Genomic DNA, 12,367 nt, shown 5'->3' with positions numbered 1-12,367 from the left:
TGCGATGAATTCCGGGAGGTCTGAATCACTGGCATGAGTTTGATAAGATGGTAGGTCCTTTCTGACGCACAGGACCACTCTGCTAACAGCACCTTGATGAGTAGTCTTGTATATCACGTAATTGGAGAGGCGAGAGTCTTCATTGATTCCTGCCTCTTGAATGCAAAATATTGGAAAGTTGTATTGCACAAGAAGTTTACGAAAGTCAGCACACTTCCTTCGAAGACTGTTGGCATTCCACTAAAATATGGAGACATTTTTGTAGCGGTTATTCACGTACTGCCTGCCGTAGTTTCTGCCCGGATTGTTGACATAATAGTGCTTCTAGAGGCAACAAGGCTTTCACTTCCGGTTGGTTGTTGCTTCCGGCAGACCAAATAGGATTGCCTTAAGAACTGCAAAAAGCATTGGCAAAATCAGTTGTGTCACCGATGCGGTATGTTCGCTATTAGCTAGCGTTACTTCTGCAGTAGGTGTGTAAGGTCGCTAAGAAGAATGTGTGCGAATATTGGAGCTTTCTTCTGTATTACATCCTGCCTGTTGTCGTCGGGGTTTCTGTAGTATTGATGTATAAGACTGGGCGCTTGACTGTGATAATCTTGATTGGTCTCTTGATTGTACTGTTGGTTGTTCTCTTGAGGAGGAATATCTTGTTGGTTCTGTTGGCTGTGGTTATTCAGGTGCCCGTTGAGCTGGGTGATCTTGCACTGAATGAATAATCATAAGATTTGGGGCGTGTTCATTGCGTCGCGGTTGTCTTCCATGGATTAGTTCATGTTGACGCATTTGTGCTGCTGCCTTTTTCTGAGACCAGCCTGAGAAGGAGGCGACATGGTTCCCCGCACAGTATGCACATTTAGGTTGAAGTAGTGACTTGCACTCCTTGTGGTCATTATCTTCTGAGCAGATTTTGCAATAACGTGTACTGCGGCAGGTTTTCACGATGTGCCCAAATCTACGGCAATTATAGAAGCGAAGTGCTCGTTCTAGCTATTCCTCGACAGGGTGACTGGTGAAACCCAAGTAAATTCTTCTTGAAATAGGGCGATCATCTGTGAAAGTCAGAATTACCGTGTGAAGTGGATGTGACTTTACTGCTCCATCTTCTTGGCGGGAATACCCTATCTGTCTGCGTGCCGATATAACCCTTGCGCCTTTCAAGAAGTCTAGGAGTTGTTCGTCCGTATACTGCAGAGGCACATGTTTTACTTTCCCAAAGTTTCGAGTGCATTACTCGGGGATGAAGGGCTTGACTTCCAGGCCGCCTACTTTTGAGAGCATCAAAAGCGTTTCGCTGATGCTAAGGGAGCAACGCTGACACTCAAACTTCCATCTCTGGTTGTCCTGAAAGACTGTACTTTTTCTTTGGCAGCGGAAGCTATTTCGGCAGACACTCGGTTTGGATTTGCTTGCCAAAAAGTAGTACCTTCTCTTGTTGGGCGAAAGGCAACCGGAATGCCTTCGGCTACGTGACCAAAGTAAATGGTGCATCTTCACCCATCTCTTCTTTCTCATTTAGCTCATAATTCGATGTTGTATCATCGTACTTGCTGCCTTCGAGGCGAGGTTTCCTGCTCTCGGCTTCACCGTCAGCCATTATTCCTGAATTCGCTGAAGTTGATTCCGGGTTGTGGACTACCAAACGTGCCGCCTTTATGAAGCTTTGTGACGCTTTCAAGGCCCCAGGCTTTTCATTACGGCCTGTAGCATCATTCATATGGCTCGCTACACTTGGACGAGCATAACTCTCGTGACGATGTTCTCGTCTTCCGACCGCCGTTACGGCCGAGTAATGACAAGGTCTTCAAAAAAGAAATGGCTTACCTGTAAGGCGCTTGGCTCGCTGAATCTTCACCCGACGTCTTGTTATTCAGTCGTCATCAGTGATAACCGTGAATGTCTAAAAAGCCAGAAAAGTCAGAGCACCACAGAAAGACAGCGACCGAACATATACACTTCGTCTTCCTTATCCAGCAGTAGCTTTTCGTAGCCTATTAACTATTTCACGCGGCTTACCCACATCCGTCTGTACTGTATCAAAGTTAGCTGTTTGAAATTGTATGGTCTTAGCCTTTCCCTATTTCCTGGCATCGCTTCATATGCCGTTTATTGCTTGTTTTTGACCTTTGGCATGATTTCAAGCATAGCCTTTTGACTCTCTTCTACGTATCTGCATGGAACTTATATATAGGTTGCCTACTGTCCTTAGAACTTCAGTAATCGCGTCGAAAGGTTGTTTTTTAGGAGGACCAGGAATGTTTTAAACATCTACGCACAAAAGTAATAGCAATGAGCAAAATGGACTAATCAGTCCTTTTGAGCGGGGAACCATAACCAGATAAGGGTCATTCCACTGTACAGGAAAGTTAAAGATATAACTGACCGGTGGAATAGAGCCGAAACGCAAGGTTTCTATTTCGGCTGTACTTCCGTGCTCACTAAAGAATGTGCTTGAAGTGCGTGGCTGGAGTTCTGCCACCGTAGACGCAGGTGACAATGTCGGAAACGCGTAGTGGACGTGAAGAGGCAAGCTCGCCGACGCGCACAGTGCTTCGTAAAGAGTTTCGGCACCACCAAAACACCGAGAAATCGCACACGCGAAGAGCGCCCACAGCACATTTGCCGCACTTGTGAGAACCTCGAGCGAATTCGCACCATGCGAAGCAGAATTTATTCACTAGCGGCCTTAAATTTGTTCACCATTGCGCTCTTTCTGCGTCACTCATTAAAGTGATTGAATAGCCAGCAGAATAATATTCAAACTTTCGCTGATCTTATGGCAGTCATATGAAACTAGTGTTTGTAAAGCAGTATTTTCTTTTGTGAGTTGAGGTTTACGTTGATTTCGTTTTGTTGGTGTTGCTTTATTTACGAGCTAACTGCGCTTGTATTACGCAATAGTGAAACATAGGTGAAAAACTTTCATCTTTTTTTTCAATAGAGGAACTTAGAGAGGAGCCGTGCCGCCACCTCCGCACAATATCTTCTATCGTTCCCATCATGCTTCCCAATCTCTTCTCTTCTCTTGTAAGTTGTGTTACGTAAGGTAAGTCGCTACAATGAAAGCTGGCGACTTTGGATAGGTCAAATTAAAATAAACTGGATTCGCTGAGCACACCGTGCTGATTCGATAGCTTAGTGCTCGCATCCAAGTATGGCTTGTTAGGTGGATCATCAGATTCCCCCACGAAGCCACATTTGAGTCCTATTAGATTCACGCCATATTGGATTTAATTTGAACCGGAAAGCCGCGGGTTCACTAGCTCTTTCAAGCCCATTCGGTGCATGATATAAAGGCAGGATAGTAGCGAACCCTACGCTTTCCTCTGTTCAAAATAGTCTCATCCCTGTGTATATTTGTTCTCCCATTCATGCCGTACATAGTGAGCGGTAAAGAATGCTCAGCTCACTCTGGCAGCCAGCTATCGTTGTCAGTCCGCACGCTGCCTCGGTCGCTGTGTGCTCCGGCGCACCGAGTACAACGCAGGAGTGCGCTAAATATTTATACCCGTAGGGCTGGCTCTCCTAAAATGTGAAACGGGTACGGGAAACCGATGTTCTGAAAAACATGGCCTGGCCTTCGCGCCCGAAATATCCTGCCTAGCAGTGCCGTATTCGGCTGGCTGGGCACACTAGGGTACAACGCACCGCGGTGCTAAGCGGACTCGGGACCACATTTCCTTTTTCGCCTCTTCAATTAGGTACGCTTTTGAATAGAGCAATGAAGGAAAGTTGTTTTCTTGAAAATGCGTGGAAAGGAACCTCAGAAGAAAAAAAGCCACAACACGCGGATTGAAAGTGTTTTGAGGCCTGACAATAGGCACGGCAAATGGCAGCACAAAACCCACATTTCAATGTGACGGCCGCAAACGCGCAAATCCTGGCGCCCATCGGATAGCGGCAGTCCGATGCGTTGCAGCCAGTCCGCTCGTCTGCTGCCGTGCAGAGGGACACGATGTCGCGGCTTGACATATTGCCAGTCGCTACGTTTGCAGTCCACAACGCAACAAAGTCGAATCATAGTGCTCAAGAAAAGACTCAGACTTTGACGGCGGAGATCTCCTCAAAATGGAGCACGTTGTAACACAAGCAGACGACGCTTGCTGTGTGCCGGAAGTGCTTAAGTGTAATGAGAAATTATTCTTGTGCATTCTCTTTCCGTTACTTTCTTTTTACAGAGACATATTAACTGACATTCCAACAATTACGAACATCATTTGTTCACCCTAAAGGTGCAAAAATTATCGATCACGCGCCCTGGGGAGCCAATCAGCCAGCTTGCCCTACTGACGTCAATTGGGTGATTTAAGTTATACCGGTGGCGGTGGCTGATAGTTCCGCCGAGCAGTGTGCTGCTATCGGCAGCGACGTACATTTTTAAAGCCTTATTATAAATTACATGTTTCACGCGGAGCACTTAGATGGGCCAATTAATGATCAGAAGGACCTACTCTAGCGACTAAGTAGGTTTCTACAATATCATCAAAATCGTTTCAGGGTCCCTTTAACTTGTCCCTAAATCTAAGTGCACAAGCATATTTATTTCGTCCCCGTCGAAATGCGGCTACCGAGGTGGAGATCAAATGTGCAACCTCGACCAATGGTGTAGCAGCAAAGCTACCGCGGCAGGCACAGAAGTGTTGATTTGAAGTGCGTCCGCTTCCATAGTGTCGCCAATACCCTGCGGTGCGCTTTAATTAATACGACTCGGTTTCTCGCTTCTCTGCGTAAATTGTGCACTTGACAAATTTGCATAGTGTTTATTTTTCAGAAATAGAAGAAACGTACTGTCATGTGTCTTGAACTTACATTTATCCAGTTTCTCCGCAGCCGCAGTCGTGTCGATAGTATTAGCGTTTCATTGCCTTCTCCCGTCACCTTTTCCCTATCGCCCCTCTCGCCATCGGAACTGCGAGAGTAGCAAGGTTTCTTTAGTTCGTTTCGCGACTGCGTCGGTTGTATCCTGTCTCTGCCCCTTCCCCCATTTGATCGACGAGGGAGGTTGCAAAAGTAAGTTTCGTCATTTTTTCTTAAAGAGAAGATGGTACACCAGGTGAAACAAACAACCGCCGTAAAAATCCACGCAAATTGCTGGTTCAATGACGAAGGGAGCGTCAGCGGAGGAGGAATAGTGTATGCGCAGAGCGCCGAAGAGAGAGTAGCAGCAGACCGCCGTGCCCGATGTTATTCGTGTACAAATCACGATGGCGTATAGACGCGTGCTGACAGCGTTGTCGCCAATGGCAGAGCGTTCTGTTACCCACTATGAATGGGCACCTGTTCCCTGCATTGAAGGAAGGAAGACAATCAACTTTATTCGAGGTCCTGCAGGCCACGAGAGCTTGGGGCTCTCCTGGAGTGGGCGTCTTCCACGACAGAACCGGGTGGTTGAGTTTCCTGGCGGCGTCGTGGACCTGCTGGACGGCCCAGAGTTGGGGAGCGAGTTCTTCGCTCCGGATTGCTTCTTGGAACTTGCGCTTGTCCTGCTCGCAGTTTATGTGAGCTTGGGAGCACGGCCAGAGTAAATGATAGACGTTAAGGGATGTATTGCAATTGGTGCAATAAGACTTGTCGTAGAGCTCAGGCATGTAATGGTGTAGTCTGTTTTGCGTGGGGTATGTGTCTGTCTGTAGCATTCTGAGTAACCGCTTGAGCTCGAGTGAGCGTGCGGTGTGGCGTGCTATGCTCTCTACGTTGTAGGTAGTAATGATTAGTGATTTCATTGTATGTAGTGGGGGCGTCCTTGATCTCCGAGTGGTCGGGTGAAGCCGCTCGGTCTGTAAGCGCGCGCGCAGCCTCGTGTACCGCCTCGTTAAGGTTGGGGACGTCGTCGATCTTTGGTCCTCAGTGTGCCGGGAACCAGTATATGACGTGGTTTCTTAATCTCTTTCTTTGTAACAATTCTGAGAGCCTGTGCGCAGACCGTGCCCTTTTGGAAAGCTCTGATAGCGGCTATGAAGTCGCTGTAGATATGGCAAAGATTGTCGTCGGTGAGCGCAACAGCAATCGCAAACTGTTCGGTCTGTTCAGGCTTTCTTGCAAATACCGTGGCTGCGTGTCATGTGGATCCGCGGCCGTCCACAATCGCCACTGCGAAAGCTTTGTTTCCCGTGTATGCAGCCGCGTCCACAAAAGCTGAGTGTTCGCGGTTCGCCAAGGCTTGGTTAAGGAAGAATTGTCCTCTCGCTTGTCGTCTACCCTTGTTGTTTAAAAAAAATTATAGGGTTTTACGTGTCAAAACACCACTTTCTGATTATGAGGCACGCCGTAGTGGAGGGCTCCGGAAATTTCGACCACCTGGGGTTCTTTAACGTGCACCTAAATCTAAGTACACGGGTGTTTTCGCATTTCGCCCCCATCAAAATGCGGCTGCCGTGGCCGGGATTCGATCCCGCGACCTCGCGCTCAGCAGCCCAACCTTGTTGTTTTCGGGGAGTACGTTTCTGGGTACAGGTCAGACTGTAATCTTGGCGCGGATGTCCAGTGGGAGGTCCGCAAAGTCTTTTTCTATGTTTCCGTGAGCGAAGCCCAGCTTCCCTAGGATCGTGCGCCCCAAAGGTGTCGTCGAAAGCCTAGCAAGCTGGGCGCGCTGCTGGGCTTCGGCAATTTCTTCCAGGGTGTTGTGCATGCCCAGGGGCTCCAGCGTCTCGCTGCTGGTGCTGGTCGGAATGCCGAGGGCTTGCTTCGTGTCCTTTCTAATTTGGGCATTAAATCTGTCTCTTTCGGATCGTGACCGATTGAGCATTTCCGCAACGTATGCGAAGTGACAGGTGACGAAAGCGTGTATGAGTTTGATGAGATTATGTTCCTTCAGGCCCCTGTGTCTACTTGCAATTCTTCTGATGAGCCCGATAGCGTTGTTGGTCTTGGTGATGAGCTTCTGAACCGCAGAGGCATTGACGTCTTCTGTCTCTACGATCATACCCAGGACTCTGCTTTTGTCGACGCACGGTATGGCGTGTCCCCAATTGGTTCGTACGGTAATTTCTTGATTATAATTGAAGTCTGACGAGTATGGCTTGCGGCCCTTCTGCGTGGGTCTGCGTACGAGCAGCTCCGACTTGATAGGCAAGTATCTGAGTCCTGTGGGAATTAGAAATTTTTCTACGGTATTCACTGCTTCTTGCAAGATGTCCTGCACCATTTCCGGGGTTCCTTTGGAGACCCACATGCTGATGTCATCTGCGCATATGGTGTGCTCGAGCCCGTAGATTTGTTCGAGTTTCTCAGCAAGTCCCGCCATGGTAAGGTTGAAAAGCACAGGGGAGATGACTGAGCCTTGGGGCACGCCCCTGTTCCCCAGCGAGAGTGTCTCCGTGGAGAGGTCGGCAAATTGGAGCGTAGCCGTCCTGTTATCCAAGAATGACTTGACGTACGCGTGGAATCTAGCTCTGATGTTAAGGTCGGAAATGGTGTCCACAATGTATTGGTGAGAGAGAGGTTATCGAACGCTTTCTCGAGATCCAACCCGAGAATGGCCTTGGCGTTTCTAATGGGGTCATCAAGATTTGGTGCTTGATTAAAATCATGGTGTCTTGTGCTGATAGACCGGGTCTAAATCCGTCTTTGGTAACAGTCCCTTGTTTTCGAGGAATCTGGAGACTCTGCTCTAAACGGCGTGTTCCGCAGCCTTACCCACGCACGACGTGAGTGATATGGGTCTGAGGTTCTCGACGCCCGAGGGCTTGTTGGGCTTTGGGATGAGAACCGTGGTGGCGTTCTTCCAGTCCGGCGGGACCCTACCGGAAGCTCAGACCTGACCGTTTCGCTCCGCTGATCTGGACGGAGTCTTCGTCCAAGTAACGAAGGGCCTTGTTACTAATACCGTTCGGACCTGGGGCCGATGTGCCATTCAGGTTTTGAAGGACGGTCCTGATTTCTTCCAGGGTGAAGGGTTCGTCGAGGTCGGGGTTGCCTGCACCCGTGTACGGGTGCCTCGGCCTCGTTTTCGTGGCTGCTCGAGAGTAGCATGTATCTCTCGGCAAGTCTTGCCATAAATTCCTGCTCGTTGGAGTTTTTCAGTTCGCGTTTCGCTATCTTGTCAGCCGCCTTGGTCTGGGAGCTCCTGGTTAGACCATTGTTAAGAAGGTGTTTGAGCAGGCTCCAGGTTTTTCCCGATGTCATGCTGCCATCGGCCCTTGCGCATACTTCGTCCCATTGTTGGTTGGAAAGTACCACACAGTGGTGCTCAATGTCCTTGTTCAGTAGTGCGGCCTTTTTCCTAAGTCTTCTATTGAGTCTCTGGGTACGCCATCTCTGCAATATGGATCTTTTCGTTTCCAGCATGTGAGCGAGCTTAGCGTACATCCCGATTTTCTGGATATCTTTTTCTATTTCTTTGATCACGTTACGGTCGTCCTCCATGAGTTCTTGCGTCCATTGTTCTAGTGTAGCGGGCTTGTCGGTACGTTCCTTTCTTACCTGTCTAAACGCATCCCAATCCGTGTATCTCCATTATCGTAGGGGTTTCAAGGCGATTGCTATTGACGTTTCCACAATGTAATGGTCGCTGCCGAGGTCATCGCCGGTATTATGCCAGGTGACCCCCTCCGTGTTGAGGACGGACGTGAGGTCTGGGGTGGTGTCCCTCGAGACCGAAAATCCCATCCTGGTGGGGTAGAGCACGGACGTGATCAAGTTGAGCCCCATCTCTTCCGCATCGGTGGCAAGATTTTTGCCTTTGGCGCTGGTGACGCCGTAGCCCCATTCTACGTTTGGGGCTTTGAAATCTCCGGCAATAATCAGCGTGTTGTCCCCGGCTTTGTCCCTGGCCTTCTTCATCAGTCTTCTGAAACTTTGCGTTCTGTGGTTCGGGCTGCTGTACGTGTTAAGTGCTAGTATGCTCTTGGTCTTTTTGCCTTTGGGAAAGACTTCGATGAACAGATATCGCATTTGCTGTCCGGATGACTTCTGTCAATTTGGGGCCACGCGAGCCTGCTACTGATAAACGTCGCTACGCCGCTGCAGGCTCTTGTGGGTGGAATGGCAATTGTTTCATATCCAGGAAGTGTGGGTGTGTCGGTGTTGGTCTCTTGAATGAATATGTCCGGCTTGTCTGTAACGTGTCTGATGTGTTGTTGCAGGACTGATTTCTTGTTGCGGAAACCGCGACAATTCCATTGCCAGATTATAAGCTTGCCTTGATTGCTCGTCTCAGCTTGGTGCCTTTCGGCTGGTTCTCGCTTATTTGCCTTCTCCATTTCTGCTTTCTACTTTGGTTGCGGACTTTACCGCCATTTTGGGCATGATGATATCGCTTGTTGCAGTGCTCCTTCTGACCATGGGTGAGGCCGGTGAGTTGACCGGTGCCGTGTAATGAGTAAAGGCGGTTCTCTCATATGGCGATCTGCTTCCTGTAGAGCGAGCACTCTACCTATGCACTTCCGTACATCACGTAGTTGGAAACTTTGTATCCTTCGAAGACCACGATCACCGTCCCAGCTTCCTTAATGGGCTTCGCCGCCAGTGCAAGGGCGTTTCTCTGGTTGACGATGGACCTGGTTATCGTTTGTTGCGTGTGCTGGAGCGGAATGTTGCGAATGGCTCTCTTGCACGTGCCGTCCGGTGCAGTCTGGTAGGAGAAGGCCTCGAACGTACACCCGGCGATGGTGACGCTCTGAATTTTCAAATATCCGTTGACGTTCTCCGGTAGCGGGGAACTCACGACCATGATGTTCTGTTTGAGGTTGGGGCAAATCGTGCCCCGTCGCTCTGCGTCGGTTCGAGTCCACCTGTTTCTTGAATGCATTGAAAGCCACACTCTCGAGACGTCACTTCCAAAACAATGCTAGGTGGAGCAGGCTGTTCGACAATTCCTTGCATCGCAGGGCGCAGAGTTTTGCAGAGTGGCTTCTTCAAACTGATTGGACGTAATGTCAAATATCTCAATGCCGGTGGTCACTATGCGGAAAATTTGTGTAAAGTGTATAGTTCATGATGTCATGGTTTATCCTTTTTGGCAAGAAAGCTTCCCCGTGAAAATAGATGACAAATCTTACTTTCGGAACGTCCCTCGTAGCTTTCCCTTGGACTTGCACTTAGTAGAAAGGTATGCGCGGAAACCACTGAAAAGCTTTTGCGTGGGCTCACGGACAATTTCAGCTGTCGAGAGACTAATTTGGCAATGCCCAGGAGGCTTCTTAGGGCATTGTACACAAACGACGCGATGGAAAGGTCCAAACAAGTTTCTCGCGTCTCCTTGCCTCTCTGTCACGGTCCTGCCATGTATAGCCACGATCCTAACCACCCCAGACGTCGCGTGCAAGACACCCACAGCACCAGCAGCAGCAGTGGGAAGGTTGAAGGAAAAGGGAAAGAAAGCTTCTCTTTAAACGAGCTTACAGCTTAAGAGTTAGACAGTCGAGCTGCTGCCTTATGGGGCTGATGTTCGAAATTCACTGTTGGACGCGCGTCATTTGTTTTCTTTTTTTTAAGTGATCGCGGATATACTCAACGGGATCCCGACCGCGAAAGACCGACCGACCGAACGAGAAAAGCGGTACCGTGGAATAGCAGGGAAAAAATATATTATGATTTATAATACAGTCAGGAACATTGTATAACAATTACAAGTGTTACTACAACCTATTCATGTTTTCTATCCACCAACACAGTATATAATAAAGAGTGTCATTCAAGTGCGCTATTTCCGTGTATATTCAGCACGCGCCAAAAAAAGCGCAGTTGATTAAGCCTGCCTGTTGTCGTATCATCTTGTACCTGAGTTCCTTTCAGACATTTTTTTGGGAGGCTAGCGGGGTGGAAGGTTAAAAAATTGATAATAGAGCTGATAATAAAAAATACACACCACCACGCATAACCTACAGCTTCAACCCCACCCCTACGAAACATGACGCTCCCTATTTGACGACGTTCCACCCTTCTCTTTGGCGGCGCTCAGGCGAGAAGGTCCACATCTTGAAGAATCGACCACAGAGCTCCGTTGTCTCGCTTCCGCTTATCGTGTAACCCAGAGTTTGCTAGCTCGCCATCCTTCTTCTCTTAGCCTTCTGCTCGGTGTTTTGTTAGCATCCTCAAATATATACGTTTGCTTTCTTTCTTTCGGTGCTGCTTAATGTGGCGCAAATACAGAGTAATCGATCCATTTTCTGAGCTGTTGTAGGCAGCAATAGACGTTGTATGCACCCTTCTACAATAAAAAAAAGCGGAACGCTTTATAGTACGGCATCGTTTTTTGTTGTTAGATTCTGCAGACAAATTTTATTTAAAGCATAGTCCGTCACCGCGTTTTCTTGATATACCAGCATGGCCTTTCAAAAAAAAGCGCAATGTCCTCTAGCAAGGTTTCTTTATTCATATGAATGTAAAGTAAATTGTGGGCAAATTTAGTTGGCTCTGGCTTCTCCGCTGTAAGCCACTTTAGGTGCGTTTGGAAAGGTCTTTCTTTGTGTATGTGTTCCTCGCGTATGATGGCTGGAACCGCATTAATGTGTACATTAAACAAACGAGACTTAATATGAGAATCCGAGATACGCGATTTTTGCTTAATTAACACTACGCAAGGAAATAGACGAAGAAGCCATAGAAAGCACAATGAAAGTTAATTCTCATCGTTAGTCAAAATTCAGAAATATTAAGTTTTAACGGCTTCATCTTTTTAGTGTTGCTTCAAAAAGCAATTTATTACTGCTGCGCATGTGACTAACGCTAAGAAGACGGCATTATTTCTTTTTGTAGTGCAATAGCCTAACTTTCGCAATATCCGTTCCGCGCAGTTTATCAATTCCCAAAGTGAAATAAATTATATTGCGTAGTGATCAGTTATGTATATTCTTTTAATTGTGCTAAATGGCGAAGTGAATAATTTTGTTCGCTGTCAATTTTTGGAGCATTCTTCTCGCCTTTATTCCTTCTAGGCTTTATTTTTCCGACTTGCTCTTTAAATATTGTGTAAATGTTTTCAGCATCAGCTTCACTTTCTCCATTTTACTATCTATTGTCTTTGTTACGTACTTGTCAGTTGTTTGTGTAGTGCTTGTAGTGCGTATCTACTCTATATTGGTGCTGTAGTTTAGCGGTACATTTGAACACATTCACCGGCGTTTATGTTTTTAGCTGCATTGCTGAGAACCTTGGTGGTCTGAAGATTGCAGCGCTCGCCGACCTCATTTATTGCATGATTGTCAGGGCCTCCCACTTCGACTCCCCTGAACGTTCGTTATCAAGAAATCGTGCACTGAAAAAGAAACAACGAGCAAAGCTAGACTTTCAAGTAATTGTTTGTGAACAGCACTGTAAAGTTCCAATTTATAACCAAGCAATAACGTATTTCAGGGTAGGCGTTTTTGTTTTCCCGGGCGGGTGCCAAACATATAGATATGGTAATATAACCGGTATATACCAACCC

Source organism: Dermacentor variabilis, chromosome 9, assembly GCF_050947875.1.
Source record: "Dermacentor variabilis isolate Ectoservices chromosome 9, ASM5094787v1, whole genome shotgun sequence".
Classification (NCBI taxonomy): Eukaryota; Metazoa; Arthropoda; class Arachnida; order Ixodida; family Ixodidae; genus Dermacentor; species Dermacentor variabilis.
The sequence above is the reverse complement of the archived record's forward strand: the minus strand, read 5'-3'. Positions refer to the sequence as shown.